Source organism: Leptinotarsa decemlineata, unplaced genomic scaffold (assembly GCF_025532065.1).
Source record: "Leptinotarsa decemlineata unplaced genomic scaffold, Ldec_3_MD MMD2_tig00002974_RagTag_RagTag, whole genome shotgun sequence".
NCBI lineage: Eukaryota > Metazoa > Arthropoda > Insecta > Coleoptera > Chrysomelidae > Leptinotarsa > Leptinotarsa decemlineata.
Window position 1 is genome coordinate 1809436 of NW_027412578.1, and position 27950 is coordinate 1837385.

The 27950-nt window shown below is 37.6% G+C and overlaps 1 protein-coding gene and 1 long non-coding RNA gene across 2 annotated transcripts in view; one reads left to right on the forward strand and one right to left on the reverse strand.

Annotated features, from left to right (window-relative positions):
* LOC111510105 (uncharacterized) overlaps window positions 1-27950 on the forward strand; it is a 108049-nt gene that overhangs the window by 28789 nt on the left and 51310 nt on the right. The window lies entirely within an intron of this gene.
* LOC141483066 (uncharacterized) lies at window positions 26736-27923 on the reverse strand. Its single transcript, XR_012465883.1, has 2 exons — window positions 27788-27923; window positions 26736-27699 (listed from the first exon to the last, which is right to left on the reverse strand). It is a non-coding gene; the product is annotated as an uncharacterized lncRNA (long non-coding RNA).

The following is a 27950-nucleotide window of genomic DNA, read 5'->3' on the forward strand; positions in this document are numbered from 1 at the left end:
AGCATTGAAGATGATTTGAAAGAGATACATGAAAATCATCTCAGAAACCCTAAACCAATGGATACACAAACTGTCGAAGAAGAAGAACAGTTTGTTGCAGCCAGAACTTGTGGTATATGTAATAAAGCATTTACTGATGGTGACGTCAAAGTAAGAGATCATTGTCATGTCACAGGAAAGAAAAGATCACATGCTGCTCACTCGAAATGTAATTTAAATTTCAAAATACCAAACTTCATACCTATCATTTTTCATAATTTAAGTGGTTATGATTGTCATTTATTCATAAAAGAATTGTATAGGAATAAAGAGAAAGTTGATGTTATCCCGCAAACTAAAGAGAAATATATATCTTTCACGAAGCATCTCTTTACACACAGCTATACCGATAAAGATGGTGTGGTTAGGAAGAATTATCTCAAAATGAGATTTATCGATAGTTATAAATTTATGACTAATTCGTTGGAGAAGTTGGGTGCAAACTTGACCTCCGATCAATGTTTGGAGATGCACAAACATTTCCCACAAATTGAGAAATTCAATTTGATGAGACAGAAAGGTGTATTTCCATATAGTTTTGTTGATGACATTGACAAATTGAATTATCCATTACTTCCGACAAAAAATCAGTTTTATGACACACTCAATTGTGAACATATATCGGAAACTGATTATGATAGGGCTAGAAAAGTTTGGAATTTATTCGAGTGTCAGAATTTGGGGGAATACTCTGATTTGTATTTGAAGTCGGATGTATTGCTACTATGTGATATTTTTGAAAACTTCCGCACCACAAGTTTAGAGATATATAACTTAAATCCGGCACAATATTACACTGCACCTGGATTATCATGGGATGCCATGTTGAAGTTCACTAATGTTGAATTGGAATTACTAACTGACATTGATATGATTCACTTTTTTCAAAAAGGTATACGAGGTGGAATTAGTCAATGTAGCGAGAGGAAACATATAGCAAATAATAGATTTTTACCCAATTATAATCCCAACGAACCTTCCACATTCATTACATATTTAGATGCAACAAATCTATACGGTCACAGTATGTCACAACCTCTACCAACAAGTGAATTTACATGGTTGACACCAAATGAAATTCTTAATCTCGATGTGATGGATGTGAGTACTGATAGTCCGTATGGGTATGTATTTGAAGTGGACATTCATTATCCACAAGAGTTGCATGATAAACATTCTGACCTTCCATTTTTAGTCGAAAAAATAATACCACCTCGTACACAATCGAAAATTCCCAAATTAATTCCAAATTTGAATGATAAAAGAAAATATATTGTTCATTATAGGAATCTACAGCAAGCTGTCAAAAATGGATTGATTGTAATGAATACACATAGAGTATTGAAATTCAAACAATCATGCTGGATGAAACCCTATATAGATCTTAATACTGAAATGCGTAATAGGTCTAACAACAAATCTGTTAAAGATTTCTATAAACTAATGAATAATGCGGTGTATGGAAAGACAATGGAGAATGTAGATAATCAAATTGATGTTAGACTCGTTACACATTGGGAAAATATAAAGAAAAATATAGGTGCCAGCACTCTCATAGCCAAACCAAATTTCAAAAATTGTTCAATTTTCACTGATAATTTCGTTGCCATTCAATTGGGTAGAGTGAAGGTTCATTACGATAAACCATTATATTTGGGATTTTCCATATTAGAATTATCTAAAACAGTCATGTATGACTTTTTCTATGGATGCATCAAACAACACTTTGATGAAAATGTCTCTTTACTTTACACAGATACCGACTCGCTCATTCTTAAAGTAAACACAGAAAATTTTTATGAATTCATAAAAACTAACATAAGTAGATTTGATACATCCAATTACAGTATAGTTAACCAATTCAATATTCCAGTAACAAGTTCAGTCTTGGGTAACTTCAAAGATGAATTTCCAAATGATCCAATCATGAGTTTTTATGGTACAGGTGCTAAAGCATATTATGTGAAATCTGTTGATGGTGAATTTAAGAAAGCCAAAGGGGTTAAACGATCTGTAATAAAGAATGAATTGACATGCGAAGATTATCAAAAAATCGTCGAACAAGGTGGTATGATATTCAGAAAGATGAATTCATTTAGAAGCGTGTTACATGATATGTATACTGAATTGAAAAATAAAGTTGCATTATCATATCACGACGATAAACGATTTATCATTCCGAATACTACCCACACTCTTCCTTGGGGTCATAATGATATTGAATTTTATGAAAACGATCCAAATGAGAACATTCGTTGGATAAGTAATATTATTCAACAATCACAATCTCAGGAGACTCCATTGGATCAATTGATTAATTTATTATCTGCCGAGATCAATGATTGAAATATCATTCAATATCTTCAAAACCGGAAAATTCAATATTGATATTTATGTAGCCATTTATAATTAATAATATATGATAGAAGTAATGTGATATTAATGTATTATGTATGTATGTATATGTATTACTGTAATGAATATAAAATGATTAAAATTTTATTTGTATTATTTCTATTTCCCTAATCAATTACTGCAATATATAGTATAATGTAAATGACAGAAATATCAGTTTGAAGAGAATCATCGTAGAGTGCACAATGTCTAAAACAATCGATAAGTTTGGTAGAAAAAGAAAATGGGGTGGTAATGTAATTCGAGGTCCTCCTGGGAATGGTTTTAAATTAACAAAAGATGGTCATTATGACATGCAAAGGAAAATATTGAAAAATACAAGTGAACCAATTGACAAGAGTGATTGTGTAACTGTATCATATCTTGAGGGGGAAATTAATGGAGCAAAGGAAGTTATACTTCTAGCCCTACAAGCTGCAATACAATCCACAATAGGCAATATTGCTCGGGACGCCCGGCAAGCATTTGACGATAAAATTGCAGAGGCTCGGATAACTTTCACTCGTAAATTTGACAAACTTACAAGTGATGTAGACATAAAAATGTCTGACATAACAGCGTCTACAAATAAAAAATTTGATGCTATGTCAAACATAACAGGGACTAAAATGAAAAAGTATGATGTACTGGAACAGAGAGTTGAAGTATTGGAGAAAAACCATAAAGAAGTTTTGGAGAGAAACTATAAAGTCAGGCCATCATCATCAGGTGGACTGGGATATCCAGGACTGAACATTAATCCAAATCATAGAATAATACAACCAAAACCAAAACCAACTGATGATGTATTAATGGAACCAACATGGTGAATGTATTCCCTCGTTAGGTTAGGTTAATAGTTACGTTAGGTTAGCTGCATAGTTACGTTAGGTTAGGTGTTAGGTTAGTATTCCCTCGTTAGGTTAGGTTAGGTTAATAGTTACTGTAGGTTAGGTTAGGTTAGGTTAGGTTAGGTTAGGTTAGGTTAGGTGTTCGGTTGCATAGCGGTAGGTTACGTTAATACATACGATAGGTTAGGTGTTCGGTTGCATAGCGGTAGGTTAGCGTACTAGGTTAGGTTACGTTAATACGTTAATACGTTAGGTTAGGTAGATGTCTCTCCAGATGTCCCGCCTACCTGGGGCCGGAGGCCCCACCCACCTGGGCGGAGCCCAGGCAGTGGGCGTGGCCCCCCCCCGTCGCCACCAACTTTTCGGATACCCCGCCCCTTTCCGAAGCCCCGCCCCCTTTCCGAAGCCCCGCCCCTCCCCTCCCCGAAGCCCCGCCCCCCGACTCCCAACATTTGCGCATGTACACCCCTACCCTCATCGCGCATGTGCGCTCCCACCATTTTCCCACCGCTCACGCATCGAAGTCGATACCCTCCGGAGAGCACTCCACAACATTCAGTTCGAGAAGTCATCTCATCGAGAGCAGTCCACTCCACAACAAGGCAGTACGTTCCAACGACCAACTTGATATTTGAGTAAGTACATTAGGAATGTTATTTTTTATATCAACTAACTTTGTATTATTTCTTCTTTTTCAGAATGGCAACCAATACACAGGAGGTGAATAATGCTGTGGCGTCTATTCTGCCGGTGTCCGCTGACCAGGAGGAGGCAGCATCTTCGAGAGCGGTGACGGTTGACCAGCCAACCACTTCGCGTTCGCGAGTTAGGTGCAGATCTTCTAGCCCTGACTTATTCGAGGAGGAGGAGGAAGTCAGGGCTGTGAAGAAGGTTTGCCAACGACCTGCAGCAAAGGTTGGTCCTATTTCAAAGTACCGAGCTACTTGCAATAGGACTAATCCTTATGCAGGTAGTTTTTCGACCTCTCGTAAGAGGGCCTCCACACCAGCAGCAGCACCAGCAGCAGTGGAAATTCCGAGGAGTCCTTCTCCGGAGTTGGTGATATTGTCGCCGTTGGTGACGCGACTACCACCGCTGCCAGCGACACCGGCGGATCCTGAGGTGTTGGTGCCACAGCCTATCGGAGAGGTTAGTGAAAAGTGTTTTTCTGCAGAGATGCAAGAAAGCAGAACGAGCTGCCCGATCTAGCGAGGCCGCGTTGGTTACCATGAAGCGACAAATGGCTGAAATGGATAACCGACGGAGGGAACTCCAAAAGGAAATGGCCGAAATAGATCGGAAGTATGCATCTCTGCAGGAAAGGTGTAAAGCAGAGACCTCTTCGATAAAGCTGTACAAAAAAATAGTGACAGTTATGGACACTCTTTTTGTAGATGAAGTGTAAATATAAGATTAGTTTTAGGTTAGTTAGGAGTATTTAATTATGGTAGTTTTAAGTTTATATTTGTTAAGTTTATATTGAATAAAGGAAAAGGAAGTGAAATAAAGGGTGTACACTGTTTTTTGGTTTGGTACACATTGAACAATGCGATGGTTGGAGCATTTTTCTTCACTTCCTCTTATTATTATTATTATTTTTTTTATTTCAATTCCAAGTTCTTCTAGACAAATACCTCACATCAATTTTTGTGTTCTCTAATCACTTGTAAATAATTTCATGTGAAGAAAATTTAAAAAATAAAAAATAGACATGTTTCATAGTGAAATCGACAAGTATATTTCATTTGTATTTTATCCATTCAAGTATCTCTTTCATTGAATATGTCTTATGTCACTTTGCAATTTACCCCTACTCATTGAATATGTCTTATGTCACACTACAATTTACCCCTACTCAATGTTCCACTCCTCTCCCACTCCCTCTCGAAAGTATAAAAGTAGAAATCATCTGATGAAACATTCAGTTGATCAGCTAGCATCGAGATGGAACCCGATTCAACCTCCGAACCCTATAGCTGCCCGGATCAGGGGTACAACTTCAATTACTGGGATAACAGCCAGGTACAGGTTGTCTCTTCCACCACGGAACCCCACAGTCCGCCATACGAATACCGGGATCACGACATCAGGATGCAAGTTCAACATGTCACTGGCAGTGACGAAGGACACTTGGATGACTCGGAATATCCAGATCCTGACGGATGGTGGGACCCTGCTTATGATGACATTGTCCCAATGAGTAGCGACGACGACGATGATGACGACGACGACTCTGGTGATGATGCTGATGACGAGCTTGACGTTAGACGTCCTCCACCATCCCCTATTCTCATCGAGGATAGTCCTCCGCCATCCCCAATCCTAATCGATGATGATGTCCTCAATTCCGATGATGACATATAATCATCTACTCGTCCATCATTTCCTTTCCTTTCCTTCCACGGAGTACACACTTTTTGGTTGGTGTACACGAGGCACTGCGAGGCTGGGGCAGTGTCTTCCTCCCTTCCTCTCCCTCTTATTAGTTTTTTTTTCCATAATAATCACTAGAATTTCTCCTAATAATCGCTCAGAGTTTCATTCTTGATGTTTTCGAATCTCAAACACTGTTCTACATTTCACCCCCTCCATTTCATTTCTTCCAATATAAATATAGCAACAATCCCAGTTCTATATCATTCTTCCACAATGTCGAGTACAGGACCCATCCAAGTACATGAAATAGATTCAACGTCTGATCATTTGAGTACAACCTTCGCTCAATTTCTGCAGCGAATCTATGATCTTCCTGATGATTTCGCAGAACGAGTGGAACAAGGTATTCAGGACGACATAGATGCTGTTGACGATAATAATGCGGATGATGTGATTAGTATATCATCTGATTCAGCTGATTATGACGACGACGACATCATGAGTATATCATCTGATTCAGATGACTACTATGAGGATGATATCATTAGTATATCATCTGATTCAGATGACGATACCATAATTATTGTTTCTGATGATGAGGAGCGTTAGTCCATATCATTGCATGGATTAATAAAAAAATAACAGCCCTTTTCAGGGCTACAATTAAAGACTGAAACAATAAAAAAAATAGCTCTTTTCAGAGCTACCATTATACTTTCAAACAGAAATAGATTCATACCATTGTTAACATTATGTTAACATTATAATCTCAAACGAAATATATGTATGTGAAAGTATTCATCATTATATGCATATGAATGATTGACAAATGCCAACTTCAACTTTCATTTAAAGTAGTACTCATCATATGCATAGATATTCAATGACTATCAAATTCCAAATTTCGACTTTTCAGTCAAAGTAGTAATTTATTTGTCATATAATGTTTAGATATTCAAAGACTAACAAATAGTAATTTATTTGTCATATAATGTATAGATATTCAAAGACTAACAAATTTCCAACTTAGACTTTTATTAGTCAAAGTATTCATTTGTCACATAATCTATGAATACTAATACAACTAACTACTGTTTGTGTGAATAATGTAGCCCTGAAAAGGGCTGTTGTTTTTTTTTTGACCAGTAGGTCCACGGTTATTGTGCCACAGGTTGGACATTATTACATATAATACATGTAGATACTCGGGTGAAGTTTGTTAGTGGCCTCTCGCAAGCTTCACACCAATTCTGTCCCATTTCCATAATTGAGACAGTGTTGTGGGTGTTGACATGGGCATACCACCCTCCATTATTGTTTCTATGCGAATAAAACCGAAAGCAGCACCAACATAGTTTTTTGTTCTCTCCATCTATTGTGCTGATCAATACGTATGCATCCAATGCACAATACAAATCCAAGGGATCTTCCAGTGTCTCACTGACATTGAGTGTTCGCATACCGATCCTCATAGCACCATCACCTTCAGTTGTGTCAGCTTCTATCCCTTCATCATCTCCTTCTTCATCCATGACCCTCTCAAACTCCATCACGTCATCATCTTCGTCGCTTTGGTTGGCCTCGTTTTCAACTTCGTCTATCTCATCTTCATCGACTCCAACATCTTCTGCTTCAACTATTACTTCCTCTAGCGGAACATTGACATCCTCATCATCTGATTCGTCTATCCAATTGTTTTCATCAACAGCAGCTATTCTATTTAATGCAGCATTTATTTTTGCAGAATTCATCTTGTTGTTGTTTGCTCACAGTTGTAGAGAGTGAATGAATGAACTCTAGGTTTGCAAGTCAACTTATATAGGAGGTGATGCGACTCCCACTTGACTCGTTTAGAGTGGAATAGTAGGAGAAGTTATCCCACTATACTTCCACATGATGTTGATTTGTATAAATAGAGATCGTAGGTATAGGAGAGAGCATTCAGAGTTTCTGTAAGTCATCTCTTTATATTTCTAATCGAATTAGTAAAATGCCGTTTCCAAAAGAGTGGAATGAAAAACCAAAAGTGTGTGTCTACCCAATGATGATTGCAGGGGCTATTGTGTGCTACTTTTGTCAAATAAGTAGACCTAAGGATTCAATCAATCCATGTACTGGTATGTGTAGTGATTGCGTGTTGCGGATTCAACTATCGCCTCCTTCTCATCCACCGAAGCGAACAAAATCGGATTATCGTCAACAACAGTTACAGTGTCTGAAGTGTTCCGAACCTATAATATTTAACAATATAGGTATCTGTAGAAATATTTGTGGTACCTGTGCTGCCGTTCCAACTCCACTGCAACGTTGTTTGCGTTGTGATACATATTCCATGAATTGTTGGAATCATGTATGCAATGCATGTAGAAGTACTTGGGATCTGTGTGAGAAGGTTGGTCAACTCTACCCCAATAGGAGAATCCATTTTTTTCAATGTTGGTGTTTGACGCACGAGCAACAACTATTGAGGAATAGAGTCAAAGAACGTTCCACATCCACAGAGACATATTAACATTTTTCATTTTTTATTATCGTTATTGTCCTCTATTATTAATAAATATATATATATTTTGAATTTATTTGTATTATTTTCTAACATTTAAAAATACATGCATGCAACACAAAGTTTTCCTCTTAAATGACAAAGATTGTTACATGCGTGAATAGTTTAGTGAGAGAGCGCATGTGCCAGTTGATGAAAGAGCGCATGCGCTAGTTTATTTTCTTCTATAAATGGTGAGGTCTCAGTAACATCATCACCTTTCCTATCCACATTCTATTGCTATCACATATCATTCCTCAGACCTTAATAATCATGAGCTCTATGCCGCTATTGATTGCTGAAGATGGTTCACCACTTGTTGATATCGATCAGACTGATTTTGAAAATATTCCAGTATTACATTTATCGAGTCAAGATTCGATAAATGATTTTGATATTAACGACTTCGTTAACTTTGCAGATGTGCCAGAACCAAATGAGCAAATTATTATTGAAAATCCGATCGTTTCGCAATTATCATCACTCAAACACTCTTCATCTACCCTTCCTCTTGGTGTTGATAAGAAATCTAGAACAATCAAGAGGAAGGTTACTAAGGCATCTTCATCGATTGTCACTGACTTTAGAGAAAAGAAAGAATCCAAAAGTGTTGTGCGACAGAAAAAACCCGCAACGAAAAGTGACAGATCGAAGAGGAAGCCAAAAGGTACTCCTAAAGAAATGAAGAGTGATTTGAAAGCTGAACCGCTATCTTCTTTCAGTCCCCTCCATCGGTTTGGGGAAATGAAAAGGAAAGCAAAATGCCGTCTTGTAAAGGCACAGATGACTATTGCTGAACTTGAAAAGAGTGAGCGAGCTATTAATGCTAATAATGAAACTCTTGAAGCATTAGATGCCAAGATTGCATTAGCGAAGGTTGAATTAGCTAGAATGTCTAAAGATGCTGATGAACTCCGTTCAAAAATTGGTAAAGATAAGCAATTCCATCAACGTTCGAGAATGCAAGCTCAGGCTGAGCTTGAGGAGTCGACTAAGCTTTATGAGACAGCATTATCAGTGAGAGATAATTGGCAAAAAGAGTTGGATACTGCATTTCAAAGTGACGGCGATTAGTTTTGGGAATGATAATGTGTTTTCAATATCGTGAGTTGAAAAATATAAGCGGGAATGGAGTATACAATTAATTTGGTTTGGTATACACAGAACATTGCGAATGGCTGGGGCAATGTTTACCGCTGCAATATTTTTCAGTTCACATACTTATAATTGAAATGAAAACAATAATGAACTTTAATATTACTTTATTCATAAAAGTCACTATTATATACATTTAAACCATATTTGATTCATCAATCCAAGAATTTTGTTCGCTAGGAAGGCCTAACCACTTTACATATACTTTATTTTTTCTTCTCTTCAACACCTTCTCAATCAGATATACGTCAGGATTCACGGTTCGTAATAACTCTTCTTCGTAAAAACATCCTCTAATCGGCTGTTCATTCATATCTTCAAGATTATAAGTCGTTGGGATGGTTTTATTAATTTTAACAATCTTGAATAGCTCCGTGGTAAAATTCGCAGTGTAAGACTTTTCAAAAATATGTTTGTATTTACTTATACGTACAATATCATTTAATTGGAATTTGGGTTTACTTTGTCTTCCTCCAATTCCATTGATACCCTTGAATTTTAATTTTGTTGTTGAATCAACATTGATGGGTGCCATACCTATTGTACGATGAACTTTATTATTATATCTACTAGTTATAATTGGAAGAATATCAAGCCATTTGTGGTGACCTCTCATCGAAAATTCCTTGTAGAGCCATGCCTTTATTGTACGAATCACTCTTTCTGCTATAGCTGCCTTCTTTGTGCTAAATGTTGAATAATGATTGATATTATATTCTCGCATGAGAGATGAGAAGCTTGTATTGAAAAATTCTTTCCCTTGATCGCTTTGTATGTGTTTGGGGGAGTATTTGGCTTCTTTCAGTACATGTTTCATTGCATTAGTTACTGTACTACCTGTTTTATCTTTAACTGCTACAGTCCACAGATATTTGGAGTAACAATCTATCACTACAAGTATATATCGGTATCCTTCATTACTTTTTGCATAAGGTTGCAGTTCAGCTAAATCTATTTGCCATAGATCTGCAAAACCTTTGATGGTGGTTATTCTTCTACGAAAATTACGTCTTGCAGGTTTATGTAATTCATTAACAACTTGTCGTTTGACATCACTTATTTCATTAGTCATTCTATTTCAATATGATTGAAGAGAAAAGGTGATAATGTTACTGCATTGAATGATGATGTGACAGTGATCATTACATGTGAATATGTTAATATATTATACCTTCTTCACGTAATTCTTCAATTATTGAAATTATTTCATTATCATGTCCGGTATGTCCGGCTGACTTTGAAGCTACCAATAGTCGTAGGCGAGCAACTAACTCTTTCGGTGAATTCCAGTACACATAATTCACAGGTTTAGAATTATATATTTTCTCCATTTTCACTCGTTTGAGTGCTCCACCAATTTTACTTCTACTTCTTATTGGATATTGTCGTGAGTCTAATAGAGGTTTGATAACTTCACGAAATTTTTTAGAATTTGTATTTTTAAAACCATTCTTCAGATGATATTGTTTATATGGAGCATTCGTTATTTTCAATATTTTGGAATATACTTGACGAGTTTCTTCATTATCAACATCTTGTGGATTCTTCAAAAAAATCATATCATACAATTCTGGACTACCTGCGCATTAATATTTTTTCACTTTATTAGCATCCCAAAATGAAATGTTTCCATCTTTGAAATTCACCACTAGACTTCCCATTTTCAGCTTTTGTGTAATTGGATCCATACGTACGCCAAATGTTCCATCATATGCTGGATTTCTAGATTTTATATTATTCAAATGTTTCATCAAAACATCTTCACCACTTTCATTCATAACAGGTGAGATGTCAGGATCCGAGGAATCGATGTGGGACGATGATGGTGTTTCGAATAGAGTTGTTCTCATATCGTCTTGAAGTGTGCTCGTGTCACTATTCACAGATGATACACTACCAAAAGATTGTTTTCTTCCTATTGGAGTACTCATGGGATAATTTGAAGTAGATTGAACAGTTCCATGATTTGGTGATAACACTGGTGATTTAGAAGTTGCGTTTGATGATAAAACATTCAATGGTTTCATTATGGGCTCATACAATCTTTCAAGTGTCGTACGATTTTCAATATTATCATTCTTGATAGAGTTGAATTTCTGCCTGACAGCTTCTGTTGTCTCTACTAGTTGACGTTTCAAATTTATTTCATTGTTTTTATTTTCAGGATCTTTTTTTGTATTCATAATGCCCTTTTTTTTGAATTAAAGCTTAATTCGTTGGTGAAGTGACCACTACAATATTCAGTGATCGAATAAGTTCCAAAAACAAGATCATGGGTATATAAAACTATCGAATCCTTTGCGATATCTACCTTCATCTATTTTTCTATCCTTATCAATGACTAGAAATCCATATTGGTCCTCCCAGCATTTAACACACATCAATTGGAATTGTTTGAATGTTACATCGGGTGAAACATGATCTGAATAAATGTGATGTAAATTCGTCTCATCTTGTTTGAACATTATAATGAAATTGGTATTGTCACGCACTAACTGTTTGGGTACCCGTGAATATGTCTGTGCTAGATAAAAACAATCAACATCCTTATGACGTCCCATACAGAAATATGATCTAATAATATCTTGCTTTTCACATATCACATCATCGAAAATGAAAACAGAATTAGGCTTAGCGTCGGAGGGTTCCACTATTTCTGCATTATTGCTGAATGTATAAAAACCTAATCCTTTTATAGGTTCCAAAACACTTCGCAAGTACTGATATTTAGGTTGATTGAGTGATTTCGAATAGAGATACACATTTCTAAATCTCAGTCCTTGTGGATGTGTTAATAGTGATTTCATTGCATTCGTCTTTCCACAATTTGAAGGTCCTATAATGAGTCCTCGAACTGATGATGGAAGTAGTGGACCATGTCTGAATACCCTTTGTCCATTCAATCCACAACCAAATTTCTCATCTAGATTATCTACAGCAAACTTTTCTTTCTGTTTTACAATGCGCATCGTGCCGTGGTTGGAGACTATATAAATGTTATTAGCTTATTCATTTCAATGTGTACCATCAAACGATACGGACGTATTGAAAGTGATCGTAAAATTAAAAGAGGTTGTGGTTTTGTTAATGATTTAATAAACAAACTTCCTTTCGAATTACATCTACCGGAGGTTATCAATACTGTGGACCGGGTACAAAATTGAAACAACGTTTAGCTCGTAACGACCCTGGAATCAATAAATTAGATATTGAATGCAAAAAAACACGATATTCAATATTCTAAGCATCCATCCGATCTTGCAGCAAGACATTTAGCCGACAAAGAACTTGAATACAGCGCTTGGGATAGGGTTAAATCGAAGGACGCGAGTATTGGGGAAAGAGCAGCTGCATTACTTGTCACCAACATTATGAAAGCGAAAAGACATATGGGCATGGGTTGTAGTACCAATAAGAAAAAATGTAAGAGGAAACAAACGAAGAAAAATAAAATTAAAAAAGTTGCATTTGGTGCTGGGATAGTCCATAAAGTGCGAAATGTATTGAAGAAAGCTGGTGGGAATCAATTTGTGACGAATAATAGCAAAAAAGCTATCACTGTGGCATTGCAGGCGGCACGTAAATACCTTAAAGCTGCCGGTGGAAAGAAGAAAATCCGCACACCACGCATAATTCCTGTTCCCAAGATCGGTGGACTTTTACCATTGATACCAATTTTTGCTGGACTATCCGCACTAGGAAGTTTGGCGGGAGCCGCTGCTGGTATTACCAAGGCCGTGAATTCGGCAAAAGCCAGCAGAGCGGCTTTAATGGAAGCCAATCGTCACAATAAAACCATGGAGGCTGTAGCATTAGGCAAACGCGGAAGTGGAATATATCTCAAACCATACCGTAAAGGTTTAGGACTATATTTAAAACCATACAAAGCCACAAACAAAACAAAAAACTAATTGAACCCCTACCTCAGAGGCCTCTTACTGATCTCGATCTCAGTTATTATGCACAAAAAATGAAAATTCCACATTTTCGTGGTGTTTTTATGCGTGATAGATTACCATCTTCAGGTCCAAAACAAAACGAGACAGCTATTGTTAATTTAGATGGAATAAGTGGACCAGGAACACATTGGGTGGCATATAAAAAATGTGGGAAAGAAGTCACATATTTCGATAGTTTTGGAGATCTACCCCCACCATTGGAATTGACTCGATTCTTTCGAAAATGTTCGAATGTAAAAATCAAATATAACTATGATCGACAACAGAAATTTAATACAGTTCTCTGTGGTCACTTGTGCTTGCAGTTTCTCTCTAAATAATTTTCCAAATAAAAATGGATTCAACACCAAAACTGGATCGGGAGGCTATCAAGGGAATGGGGTTTTCACTTAGAATGTTTTCAAAATATGGTACCTTGAAAAAAATGGATAAAGTGATGCTTGCAAATATGCCTAAGGAAGTGATACTTGCATGTGTTGCACATGAGATTGCATATGTTTGGGAAAAGTTGCCTAAGCATCTGCAAGATGACATCGATATAATGAAACATAGATATTGTTATGAGCACCACCACCACGATCAAAATTCAGAATCGGATGTTAATGACGGTCCTATACCTCGGAAATCTATGTGTTGTATTTGTAATATAGAGGATGTGAATATTGGTATCAATAAAAATGATACTTATTACAATACAACACCTTCCAAAAAGTGTAAATTGTCTCAAATGTGCTGTTGCTGTGTACAATAATAAATTGAAATGTGTTTCAAAATATTCATCAGTCATGTCACGAAAGTTCGAGCTGCAAGCTGTCGGGACAAGTGTCTTGAGTGCGGATTTTTTTCCACCAATTGAATTGGATAGGAACAGTCGTTATGGATTAGGACTTTTGGGATTCTATGGGTGCAATACAATCAATAATATAACTGAAGCTAATAACTTAGTTAGTTTTAGAATCAGTAATGACAACTCATCGATACCCCAAAAGTTGACAATTGAAATTCCATGTGGTGCTTATGAAATAGAAGAGATCAATGCCGTCATACAGAAACATATCATGTTCAGATTGTTTCATGATAAAAAACCAAATGATGTCGTTGCAGATGATATTTTCTATCTACACGCCAATAATAATACATTCAAATGTGAAATGCGATCCAAATATGAAATTGATCTGACACATCCAAATTCAATAGCAGAAATGATGGGGTTCGCTCATGAAATATTTCCACCAAATCAGATACATGAATCATCATTACCAATAAACATTACAACTGTGAGACTTATCCGCTTAGATTGCAATATAATATCTGGTTCATATATAAATGGTGAAGAATCCCACATTCTTTTCTCATTCGATATTGATGTTGAACCTGGCTACAATCTCACTAAAGAACCACACAGTATTATATATATGCCTGTCAGTCCAGAAGGTCGTCAATTGATTCACAACATTACAGTGCGTATTTTGGATGAAAAAAATAACCTTATCGATTTTGGAAGTGAAGAAGAGATTTTCATTATTTTGGAATTGAAGAAAATCGAATAACTGTTGTTATGGGTTTCATTTATAATAGACAAAATCGCATTGAACAATCCCAAACGAGTTGCACTATCAAAAAGAAAGGTGTGCATAAAAAGAAGCTCATTCCACAAGTGTATGCTAAACAGTTAGCACATAACGCTCTGTCTGTGAGTGATCTTAAATTTTTGAAATCGATTGGATTGAAAGTGAGAAAATAACAATGGTGCTCGAAACAAACAATGAAAAGTTGAATATATTCAATGAACCAGTGCTCGATCATTCTCTCATAAGTTTACATGAGCACACATATAAGCCCTATGGATCACCGCTATTCAGGAATTCGGATGAAATCAGAATTGCAATCAATAATCAAGATGTTATACTAGATATTGCCGAGAGCTTCATTTACATAGAAGGTAAATTCACCCCCAAAGATGTAGCGAAAACATGCTATCTCTCGAATAATGCAATTGCATTTCTCTTTGACGAAATTCGTTATGAAATGGGAGGTGAACAAGTGGCTGTTGTTAGAAAACCTGGGATAACATCTACAATGAAAACCATGATATCATTTGGACAATCTCATGCTAACACATTATTGACATCTGGTTGGGGACTTTCACAATTGAAGCAAGATATCTTGGATACAAACAGTCATGTTTTTAGTGGAAAACTACCACTGAAATATTTGATGGTTTTGCTGAAGATTACAACAAAAGTATCTTGAATGCCAAACAGGAATTGATTTTGATTATCGCTCGATCATTCAAAAACTCATATATAGGTGAGGTTGATGCTGATTTGGAAATAAATAAAATCGAATGGAAAATAAGGCATATTGTACCAGATGATAAACACAAGCTCAAACTTTTGAGTAGAATAAACAAAAGCGGTCTGAATGCCAAAATCAAGTTGGCGTATCGTATGTGGGACCTCTATGAACTACCATCATTACGTGGGACTTCTTCAGACATATGGGCCATCAAAACAACTAACGCATTGGAAACTCCTCGTTTTGTCATCATCGCATTCCAAAGTACTACCACATCTGAAGATAGAACACAAGATATTACAAAATTCACAACTGCTGATATCAATAGTATTCGAGTATACTTGAATTCTGAAGTTTATCCATATGAGCGTTGGAATTTGAATTTCGATAAAAAACTTGATGCTCCTGCTTATTATGCTTTTGAGAGTTTCCAGCGAAGTTATTATGATAAAGATATGAGTGAACCTCTGATGGACATTGGACAATTTAGAGAGAATCCACTATTCGTCATCGATTGTTCCCATCAACCGAATGCGACAAAATCATCAACTATTGATATAAAGATTGAGTTTGAGACGAGGAAGACCAAGTTTCCAGACAACACTAAAGTATATGCATTAATTTTGCATGATACAGTTTTAACATACAATGCATTGGATGGTTCAGTTCATAGCAGATATTGACACTTTTTTTTCACTCTATCATGTACTGTTTTATTATCTTTTTTTTTTTATTTGTAACTGACTTATATCATGTATTGTATTTTATATCATATTTATTGTTTTGTAATCATTTTCTATTGTATTTCATCAGATTTAAATAAATAAAACATGAAAATAATCAAAGTTTTTTATTTGACATTATTTATGATTCACAGGAACATACAGACTATCTAAAATAACTTCTTCCTCATAATCATCATTTTCGCGACCATCTTCAATTTCCTCTCGATTTTCATCATTCAATTCAAAGTGATGAATAATCCATTCTGGCAAGTATGGTTGGAGGCTATACAGGAATCTTCTTAGGTTCAGTTCAATCATAACCTCACAAAGTTGCCACAATTCCAATTCATTATCCAAAAATTTGTTGCAAACTTCTGCACCACTCCAATAGTTCTCAGCATCACGAAGGCATAATTCGATTTGTTTTTCATCATAGCATACACTCATATCATAAACGCTTGCATGTTCGGCTCCATCACCCAACACCTTCAATTTAGACGACAAATGTTGAACCGATGATTTGAGATCTACAATATCGACCCAATCTTGACTTGCGTACTGCATCCACATCTTTAAATGGTGGAACTGAAATCGAATAAAAAAAACAATAAGCAACCTCCAATTTTTCAGTGATATAATACTCACATTCCCATTTTACTTGTAGTTACAAAGTGAGTGTATTCAACTAAGTTAGTAATGTTTATATTTCCATATAATTATCATCTAATATATGAATTTCACAAACTACACTTAAACGATTTGATCTCCACTAACTTTATTGAAAATAATCATAACATGTTTCGCTAAAACATTAGCTTTTTCAAATGATTAATACATCCAAGCATCCTTACATTCATATTTATATACTACAGGTAACCACAATCGAGACTACCTGTAAGAAATTACCTGAATCTCTACATCACATACCTGCTCGATTATGCTTACCTAAAGCAAATTGCCTACCATCTACATCAATAATAATTCTTTATGGGTTTTTAAGAAAACAAGTTCAATAATGGTGATCTATTCAAATCTAATTGGTCATTCATTAGAATATTTGAATTTTTAAGTTTATTAATTTCCATTGCTTCTAAATGATTCAGTTTGAAACCTTTATTTTCAATGTGCAAAATTTCGAATTCTTCATTAAAGATGTGATTTTCTTCTAAAAGATGATTTGAATACGTTGAATTTGTTTTCTTGTTTACATAGCTCTTATGATGTTCCTGGATTCGATTCCTAAATGTCCTGCCAGTTTGACCAATATATACCTTAGGGCACGTTCCACACTTTAATTTATATACCCCTGATTTCTCGAATTTAGATGTCTTATCTTTATTATTTTTAACTAGCTTTCCCAACGTATTACTTGTTCTATATGCAATTTTAATATCTCTATTTCTCAAAAATGAAGCCACTTTTTCCGTTGGTTGTCCAAAATAGGTTAAAGCTCTATAATTTTGATTATCTACCTTATCAATGGGAAAAACGTCTCGCATCGCTTTTGTGTAGACTTTCTTAGCAATTATGGGAAATCCATTAAGCCCATTACTTGCAGAAATTTTCATGGATAATCTAGAGAAGTCAATCTTTAAACATCCTTTGATTAAGAATTTCTTGTATTGGCATAGATATGTGGATGACGTTTTGGTATGTTTTACAGGTACTAAGAGGCAATTAGATACTTTTCATCGGGATATCAACAAAATTCATGAGAACATTAAATTCACTATTGAAATAGAAACAGACAACTCAATCAATTTTTTGGACCTAACAATTAGTAGGAGGAACAACAAACATGATTTTTCAATTTATCACAAACCGTCCTATACGGATATTACGATACATTACGATTCTACCCATCCGTATCAACACAAAGTATCAGCTTATAATAGCATGATTCATAGATTAGTCAATGTTCCTCTTTCAATAGATAATTTTGATAAAGAACTCAATATCATCAAGCAAATTGCGGTAAACAATGGGTTTAAAGCCGAATTAATAAACAAAATACTTGCCAAGAAAGTCTACACAAAAGCGATGCGAGACGTTTTTCCCATTGATAAGGTAGATAATCAAAATTATAGAGCTTTAACCTATTTTGGACAACCAACCAACACCTCACAAACCACAAGAGGGGACTAAATCATCTGTCGGTAACAAATAAGACAGATGGGTATCCGCGGCTAAGCTAAACAGTGGAGACGGGAGTGGGTTAAACAACTTAGCAAATTTCAAATAGATCTTAATGGGCGCCAGGTAAATTTAATCCTCCAGATACCCTAAGTAACTCACAATATCAATAACTTACCAATTAATATTGGAAATAAAAGATAAAAATCCCCAATATGATTTATTCAGTAATCCTAACTTACATGGATTAACCAACAACGCTTCTAAGACAACAATGCAATATTCACACTACTACGCGATGTTCAAATGTCCATACAAGAGCGCGGTGTATCTAACCACGAATTCAATCAGCCATAAATTACGGTAGTAACGACGCTCAAAAAAAACTACAATACGTCGAGTAAAACTACCACGAAAATTGAGTAGGTGAAATCGTAAATACTAGTATCGGATGGTAAGACAAACTCGTTTGCGTCGCGTGAGCTCAGGCGTAGGCGCATCGGTGTCAATCAGCAATCGTGAAAGGAAGAATATACCTCAATTTCCGTTTCACAAATATCTATGTCAATCAGGTATCAATAACAAACTCTTAATCAATAAACGATAAACAAACACTATATCAACAGGTATCAATAAACATAAGGGCAACAATTATTCAAATATCTCAGTATATCACAAATATTCAATTAAATCAATTATAACTTGCGTGCTCCTTTTGGGCCACCCGGTATATGGTGTTAGGCTACCCTGTAGTATGGCGGAGATGGATCACCCTGTAGCACCGGAGATGGATCACCCTGTAGCACCACCAAGATAGATCACCCTGTAGCACCGGTGGATCACCCTGTAGTACGGCGGAGATGGATCACCCTGTAGCACCACCAAGATAGATCACCCTGTAGGGCACGACAAGCTGGACCAGTAATGGATCACCAAATAAGATCCAGAAAGAAAATAAAGGAAAACAGGAACCCTTGACGAAGACAAAAAAAAGCAGGAAGAAAAGCAGGAAGAAAAACAGGAAGAAAAACAGGAAGAAAAGCAGGAAGAAAAGCAGGAAGAAAAACAGGAAGAAAAGCAGGAAGAAAAGCAGGAAGAAAAACAGGAAGAAAAGCAGGAAGAAAAGCAGGAAGAAAAACAGGAAGAAAAACAGGAAGGAAAACCCTACGGAAGAAAATTCTCAATCAGAATCAGATGAAACAAGGTGAGATTCAACCCCCATTCAATAGGACTATTTGACTAATCAATACCCCTGGTATATTTTCATCAAGCAAAGTAGCAAGATAACAAGAGTATATTTTTGGGTGCCCTGTATAACCATATGATCCGTAAAAATCAAGAAAATTGAATGAGTGTTGAAACCTCTCTTCAATACTAATATTCCGTTGAGATATAACGATGGAACCAGAAATTACTAAAATCATTTAAAACACATTTGATGGTAAAATTCTTACCCTGGCCAAGGGGTTTTCTATACGATTCTTCGTGTGCGGTGTTCTGCACGGAAGTCCTGCTGGGACTTGATGAGTGACTGAGGGCCTTCCGTTTCTTATGAATCTAGAGACGAGAAACGAAGGTTGTAGAATTGAAGAAGTGATATCATAGCTAAGATCACATGAGAGATGCGACAGTGATTCAGACATACCTAATTTCGGAAATCCTTCCACCTGGCACGAGTTCGGTATCCACCACAAATCCTCAAAAGAGCTTAAGTTTCCGACTGCAAATATCCACACCAAAATGACCAATCAGTCTTCCACTATACAATCCTGACTTGTAGAAATAATCCCCGTGAAGGATGGCACAAATACAACCAAATATATCCTACAATCAGTCTGATGATACCCTTTGAACTCCGAACCAAGCTCACCGAAGGCTAACTTCCAAATACTAAGAGAATGCCACATCTGACAGCTAACCAGTTGTTGCCACAGTGCATCCAATCTACACTACAAGCACCAAGGGGCGCTGTGCACAACATCATAAATCTAACAATTCCTCCACAGCCACTTGATACATCATCAACAAGTCCATGACCCATCAAAACTCCTTCTCAAAGCAATGCAACCCTAAAACAACCCTTGACAACTTGAGTAACCGATCAATCCCTCACCCGTGAACAACTGTAGAACTAGTTCGGTGTAAGTCGACGGAACGACACTACGAAAGTTCGGCAGATGTCAACCAACAGCTGTCTCTTAACCTTGTTTACGAATATTTACAAAATATATTGTTCCAACCTATTTTCAACTATTTACCAATCCTTATTCATGCGATGGAATAGAAACATATAAGGTAAGTCGCCATAACCTTCCCTTTCAGTACAAATATTAGAGCATTCATATTATGCAGAATATTTACCGAAAATATCAAACAGTATTCAGAAACCCAGAGGTAACTAATATTGTTTTTCAGGCGATATGGCTCTAATATGTCAGTAAACCTTCTGGAAGTGATGAATAACAATCTATGCAAGAAATATTCTCGGAAAGGTATAGGGAATAAGGCAGACAACGGCTGAAAAAAATGATAGGTGAAGAAAACTGAGAAACAAACAATAACAACTATTTCAACCTAGCGAGGAATTTCGGATCTCCAATGTCGATTGGCAATAGGAGAACGCGTAAGTACTGGTCAAAGCAGTTAGTCAGGGAGCATACATTTATTCTTATACATTTCAGGTATGGTTTTCTATGGAACGGAAGATTCCCATTACTATGATGTTAAATGAATAAAATGAACTTGTAACTGAATTACATTGTTAATATCCTCTGAATAAAGATCTTAAAAGGTAAGGTAGTGGTTTTGAAAGGTCACATAAGAGCAGTTTGATCTAGTGCTAAATTGAAACGTAACAACTTCTTTGAAAATGTAGGTCGGGCACACTGACAAACCAGATGTGTCCCTAGCTGTGACGAAAAGTTCGTCATCAATAAATGACAATTCTGTCGATTCCATAGTAAATAAACGAACAATATCTACAATATTTACAAGTAAATTTAGACCGTTACAATTCCCCCCTTGCCTCAAGAAAATTTACTAGCGTAAATTTTCATCAGCGCTAGCTGACTTTAGGTCTTTCGCATTCCATATTCCCTTATAATTACCGTCTTCATCTCTTAATTCATATGTCCACGGGATACCCTTTTTTTAATATAAAAAGGCCCGACAAATCTTGGCGCTAGCTTAGCACTAAAATATTTGTCCGCCTCTGATACCACAAAATTCTTCCTCCAAACGGGTTGATTTGGCCAAAATTCTTCACTCCTTCTTCGAAGGTTATAAGTTTTTTCATTCTTTCGAGCAGCCACATCTAACCTTTTCCTTATCTCCTCAAAGAGTTTTCTGAATCCTTCAGGCCTCGAATCTTCAGCAGGTTCACTATCAACCAATAGATTTTTCCTCCGAGAGATCTCCTCTCCGCACAAAACCATTGAGCGGCCGAAATTCACGAAATATGGAGTGTGGTTAGTCGTCTCATGTCGAGCCGTTCTCAAGGCGCATGATAGCTTGGGTAAGTTGAAATCCCAGGTCCTGTGATTATCGGACACATACATAGCCAACATTGACTTCAATGTTCTGTTCACTCGTTCAGTCGGGTTTGCCTGAGGATGATAATGGGCATTATACCTAATTTTCACCTTATATTCTTCCACGAGTTTTCTCATCTGTCGAGATCGGTATTGCGGCCCATTATCGCACAAAAGAATTCGGGGAACTCCATATACCAGAAAAACTTCCTCTTCGATCTTCCTTACGATGATTTCTGCTGTTGACGATCTTAGCGGAAAGACTAATGAAAACTTGCTAAAGTAATCTGTTACGACTAAGATAAATTTATTGCCTTTTGTAGATCTAGGTAAGGGTCCCATGATATCACTGGCGATCATTTCCCATGGCCGGGTCACTTTCGGTTGTGGAGTCATTAGTCCATTTGGTCCTCTGAGGTCGGGTTTATGGGCGGAACAAGTGGAACAATTTCGAACAAACTTCGACACGTCAGATTTCATCTTTGGCCAATAATGCCTTTCCCTGATACGATGGTAGGTTTTGAATATTCCTTGATGTCCTGAGGTCGGGTCTGCATGAGCTTCAATAAGAATTTTCTTCCGATCCGCTTTTGGTACAACTAACTTCCAAACGTCGGTTTGGTCTTCTAATTCCACGTAACACGGTTTGACGTACTTGTAGAGTGATCCCTGAGAGAATCTCCAATTGGGGTATTTTTCGGGTTGTAAACTCACTCGATCTTTCACGCGCAGGTACCACTTGTCCAAAATCTCTTCTTTCATCTGCTGGTTGATGGCATCAATGACTGGGACCGATCGAGAAAGGGTGTCAGGAACGATGTGATCCTTCCCTTTCCTGTGAACAATTTTGAAGTCATATTGCTGCATGCGGACTGCCCATCTTGCCAGTCGTCCTGATGGATCTTTCAAATTCTGTAACCAGACCAAGGAATAGTGATCGGTTATTACGGTGAACGGAATAGCTTCTAAATAAGGTCGCAGTTTTTCAATCGCCCACAGCACGGCCAAGCATTCCCTTTCTGTAGTAGAAAAATTGCGCTCTTGTTTCGTCAATGATCTACTCAAATAGCAAATTACTACGTCCTCATCCTCGCGAGTCTGAGTGAGAACAGCGCCAATTCCAAATGCCGAGGCGTCTGTTTGCAGAACAAATGGGAGGGAATAATCCGGACAGCTCAAGACTGGTGCTGATATAAGACGTTCCTTCATCTTCTGAAAAGCGATATCGCAAGTTTCGGTCCAATCAAACTTTCTACCCTTTTTCAGCAGCGATGTGAGTGGAGAAACGATGGATGCAAACTCAGGTATGAATCTCCTGTACCAGGAAAAAGTACCCACCAGTCTCCTGACATCTTTTACCGATTCTGGTCTAGGAAGCTGCAACATAGCCTTGACTTTATCGGGGTCGACATGCAATCCATTTCTATCTACAACGTATCCCAAATACTTCATTTCTGGCCTACAAAATTGACACTTTTCGAAGCTAACAGTGAGATTTGCTTCTCTCAATCTGCGGAAAACTTCATCAAGAATTGTCAGATGTTTCTCCAGAGTTTGGGTAACGATCACTACATCATCCAAATAGACGAAGACGTGTGGTTCTAGTTCAGGTCCTAGGACGGTATCGATCAACCTCTGCCACGTTGCTGGTGAATTATGTAATCCGAACGGCATCCTTTTAAATTGGAACAAACCACGCCCAGGAACGGTAAACGCTGTATACGGTCTCGACTTTTCCGCCACAGGAACTTGCCAATACGCAGACTTGATATCAAGAGAGGATAAATAATGTGCATTTTTCAATTTATCGAGCGTGTGGGAAACATATGGGAGAGGGTAGCTGTCTCGTTCCGTTACCGAATTTAGTTTTCTGTAATCAACGCAAAAGCGGTAGCTCCCATCTTTCTTCTTAACGAGAAGAACCGGTGACGACCAGCCACTATTCGACTTCTCGATAATATCGTTCTTCAACATCTCTGTTAGTTCTCGATCAATATGTTGTTGAATAATAGGCGACACTGGATAATAACGCTGCTTGATGGGTGGTGAGTTGGTCACGATGACATGTTCAGCTAGATTCGTACAGCCTAAATTATTCCCCATGAGCTCCTTGTTCTTCTCTACTACAGCGTTTAGCCGGGCCTCTTCCAATGGTGATAAAACTGTTTGTCCTCGAAGATGGTCCAATGCGTTCAGATAGCAAATTTCCTCAGAAAATTTCCACTCGTTGTGCCTCAGATTCGGAACCACTCCCATTGCTCTCCAGAAATTCGTTCCCAAAATTAAGTGATGAGGGACATCAGGAACCACTAAAACTCGAATTAATTTCAGCTTGCCTCTTAAACAAAATGGCACTTCACATTCTCCTATGCTTTCACATACTTGACCATTGGCAACAGTGCAACTAATTCTCTTTGCTGAATTCAAATGTACCAAATCTTTTACGATTTGCCAACCTGGGTGTCCCAAGATAGTGGCTGAGGCACCTGAGTCTAATAACCCCAGTAAACTACGCCCCAAGACTTCAACTTTAAGGTAGGGTCTCTCATCGTTTTCGGCGTGATCCAGAATATAATCAAGGATTGGTTGAATAGCAGTCGCCGAGTGCAATTCGCGAGCGCCTTCCCCTCGACGATTCAAAGGCGTCGCTTGTCGTTTCCCGACACGGAGCAGTTTGGACAATTACGAACGGTATACCCTTTTCTCTTACATCTGTAGCATTCCAGTTGCTTCGGTAGAGCACATCCTATAGCACGATGTCCGGGTTGATCGCATCGGAAACATACTATCTCCTTCGACTGATTGTTCGACGGAATTCGTGCCGTTGCTATCTCTAAGGCATTCAATTCCTTGGTGACCTCTACGAAAGCCAAATCCTTCTCTATCACGTTGCCACGACGTGCTGATGGTTCTACGTAGCTATTGATTATGTCCCTTCTGGCTTCCATTCTTCGACATACCGAGCGAAGTTCTGAAATGGTTGTGGGTAAGGGTTCACGTAATCTGTCTTGGTAAAAGGGATGTAAATTCTTCATAACTATGTTCAGCTTAGCTTCCTCTGTCATTGGGCAACCTAGGCGGCTGAAGTAGCTTGACATCACTGCAAGATAAACTCCGATGGTTTCTGAGTGGTGTTGAGTCCTTTTCTGCAATTCTTCGAACAATGCGTCAGAATGATTGGCAGGGAGATATTCTTCTCGAAACTCTTCCACTAGTTCTTCCCAGGTCGATACTCGATTCCGACAATCTTTATAAAATTGATACGCCTTGTCAGCAAAAAGGTCCACACCTGAGTCCAACAAAACAGCGTTGGGGACATGTCGCGCTAGTCTCAACTCCTCTATTCCCTCGAAAAATGCTGTCACCGACATTCCTTTACCATCTCCAGAAAACTTCTTCAGATTCCATTTATAAGGCGGAATCATTTTACTGGTTGAGCATGGGTCAAAGACTGGATCTTCCGTCAGAGACGATCGAGCAACTGCTCCTAAGTTAGCATGGAATGATTGCGCTCCCAATCTGCTTTCTAATTGATTTAGTGCAACCGGCACACGCTTCGTATCACTTCTCTTGCTGCTGTCAACTTTATGTGAAAATTCGTCCATCAACGACAGAGCCAAACCCAGGAGTTCGGATTTCCGGGTTTCTTTGTCCTTATCCTTATCTGGGTCCATATTGTCTATACGATTCAACACATGTGCTAGCTTGGTCTGAAGTTTCATTGCCCCGCTACTCGTTCCAGAATCGGTTATGTCATCAATCAGCCTTCTGATATCATCTAGTTTCCCTCTGATTGCAGCCTCATCTTCCTCGAAAGTGAATGGATATGAAGGATATCGAAGACTCTCGCCGTACCTTTCCATCTGCATTACTTGAACCAAACGATGTCTCATTTCCTCACAAGTGCCAGATGCTACGCCCCGATATGCTAATTCATAGGTCAGTTCGTCTTTATCAAGACGATTTATTACCAGTCTTCTTGCCATAACGCTATTCTACTAGAGTGGTATCAATTGAAAAAAAAAAATATTTATATTTTTCCAAAGTTTCCAAAGTCACCTACTAAAGCCAAAACGCAAAAAAAAAACCTTCTTTTAAGGGCCCCACGTTGGGCGCCAAAATGTCACCTCACAAACCACAAGAGGGGACTAAATCATCTGTCGGTAACAAATAAGACAGATGGGTATCCGCGGCTAAGCTAAACAGTGGAGACGGGAGTGGGTTAAACAACTTAGCAAATTTCAAATAGATCTTAATGGGCGCCAGGTAAATTTAATCCTCCAGATACCCTAAGTAACTCACAATATCAATAACTTACCAATTAATATTGGAAATAAAAGATAAAAATCCCCAATATGATTTATTCAGTAATCCTAACTTACATGGATTAACCAACAACGCTTCTAAGACAACAATGCAATATTCACACTACTACGCGATGTTCAAATGTCCATACAAGAGCGCGGTGTATCTAACCACGAATTCAATCAGCCATAAATTACGGTAGTAACGACGCTCAAAAAAAACTACAATACGTCGAGTAAAACTACCACGAAAATTGAGTAGGTGAAATCGTAAATACTAGTATCGGATGGTAAGACAAACTCGTTTGCGTCGCGTGAGCTCAGGCGTAGGCGCATCGGTGTCAATCAGCAATCGTGAAAGGAAGAATATACCTCAATTTCCGTTTCACAAATATCTATGTCAATCAGGTATCAATAACAAACTCTTAATCAATAAACGATAAACAAACACTATATCAACAGGTATCAATAAACATAAGGGCAACAATTATTCAAATATCTCAGTATATCACAAATATTCAATTAAATCAATTATAACTTGCGTGCTCCTTTTGGGCCACCCGGTATATGGTGTTAGGCTACCCTGTAGTATGGCGGAGATGGATCACCCTGTAGCACCGGAGATGGATCACCCTGTAGCACCACCAAGATAGATCACCCTGTAGCACCGGTGGATCACCCTGTAGTACGGCGGAGATGGATCACCCTGTAGCACCACCAAGATAGATCACCCTGTAGGGCACGACAAGCTGGACCAGTAATGGATCACCAAATAAGATCCAGAAAGAAAATAAAGGAAAACAGGAACCCTTGACGAAGACAAAAAAAAGCAGGAAGAAAAGCAGGAAGAAAAACAGGAAGAAAAACAGGAAGAAAAGCAGGAAGAAAAGCAGGAAGAAAAACAGGAAGAAAAGCAGGAAGAAAAGCAGGAAGAAAAACAGGAAGAAAAGCAGGAAGAAAAGCAGGAAGAAAAACAGGAAGAAAAACAGGAAGGAAAACCCTACGGAAGAAAATTCTCAATCAGAATCAGATGAAACAAGGTGAGATTCAACCCCCATTCAATAGGACTATTTGACTAATCAATACCCCTGGTATATTTTCATCAAGCAAAGTAGCAAGATAACAAGAGTATATTTTTGGGTGCCCTGTATAACCATATGATCCGTAAAAATCAAGAAAATTGAATGAGTGTTGAAACCTCTCTTCAATACTAATATTCCGTTGAGATATAACGATGGAACCAGAAATTACTAAAATCATTTAAAACACATTTGATGGTAAAATTCTTACCCTGGCCAAGGGGTTTTCTATACGATTCTTCGTGTGCGGTGTTCTGCACGGAAGTCCTGCTGGGACTTGATGAGTGACTGAGGGCCTTCCGTTTCTTATGAATCTAGAGACGAGAAACGAAGGTTGTAGAATTGAAGAAGTGATATCATAGCTAAGATCACATGAGAGATGCGACAGTGATTCAGACATACCTAATTTCGGAAATCCTTCCACCTGGCACGAGTTCGGTATCCACCACAAATCCTCAAAAGAGCTTAAGTTTCCGACTGCAAATATCCACACCAAAATGACCAATCAGTCTTCCACTATACAATCCTGACTTGTAGAAATAATCCCCGTGAAGGATGGCACAAA